At 31.6% G+C, this 697-nt stretch overlaps 1 protein-coding gene across 1 annotated transcript in view; it reads left to right on the forward strand.

Annotated features, from left to right (window-relative positions):
- The window catches only part of LOC119593106, a gene marked incomplete at its 5' end in the record, with an annotated part of 1,552 nt that extends 1,116 nt beyond the window's left edge, over positions 1-436 (forward strand). The window contains 1 exon segment of the mRNA XM_037942070.1: positions 72-436.
- Positions 437-697: the final 261 nt, after the last annotated feature.

The following is a 697-nucleotide window of genomic DNA, read 5'->3' on the forward strand; positions in this document are numbered from 1 at the left end:
TGCGTCTGTGTGTATGATTATAGTCCGTTCATAGTATAATTTTTTTTTTCTTTTTTACATATATGTGTGTTTGTGTGTGTTCATTTGTGAATTTATTGTCAATATAACTTCGGACAATCATTACATTGATCAAAGTTGAGTCTGTGTGAATGTTTGCATATTTATATACATGTCTATATAAGGAGAAAATGATATATGGAATGTAAGAGAGGTGGAGAGATTACCAAGAAAAATAGAACAAGATTTTGATTTTGCGAAAGAAAAAGCAGCTGTCGCCTTCCTTCCTGTTTGCCCAGAGGCCACGCCCCCTTTCTCTAGCTAAGAAGTTGATTGGTTAATGTAAAGTGGAAAACGGGAATCATTTACGGGTTGATATGAAATAAGTTGCCTACAGTATAAGGTCCGTATGTATGATTAAAAAAAATATTTGTCAAAACTATTTTTATTACCACTGCGTCTGTTTTCAGCGGCCAATACTATTTAATATGAATGCCTGTTATTCCATGAATTATTAGTAAAACGTTTATTTTCATATGCTAATGAAAATACATTCACACTGAAATAACGTACATTTCACGAATTCATAATCGTGAAAATATCAATAAAAATTGTGACAGAAATGTTTGACCAAGATGACGTTTTATCATTTTATATGCGATTTCTAATACTTCTCTTTAACTATTTCATTCTCAGTCTC

This window comes from Penaeus monodon, chromosome 31 (genome assembly GCF_015228065.2).
Source record: "Penaeus monodon isolate SGIC_2016 chromosome 31, NSTDA_Pmon_1, whole genome shotgun sequence".
Classification (NCBI taxonomy): domain Eukaryota; kingdom Metazoa; phylum Arthropoda; class Malacostraca; order Decapoda; family Penaeidae; genus Penaeus; species Penaeus monodon.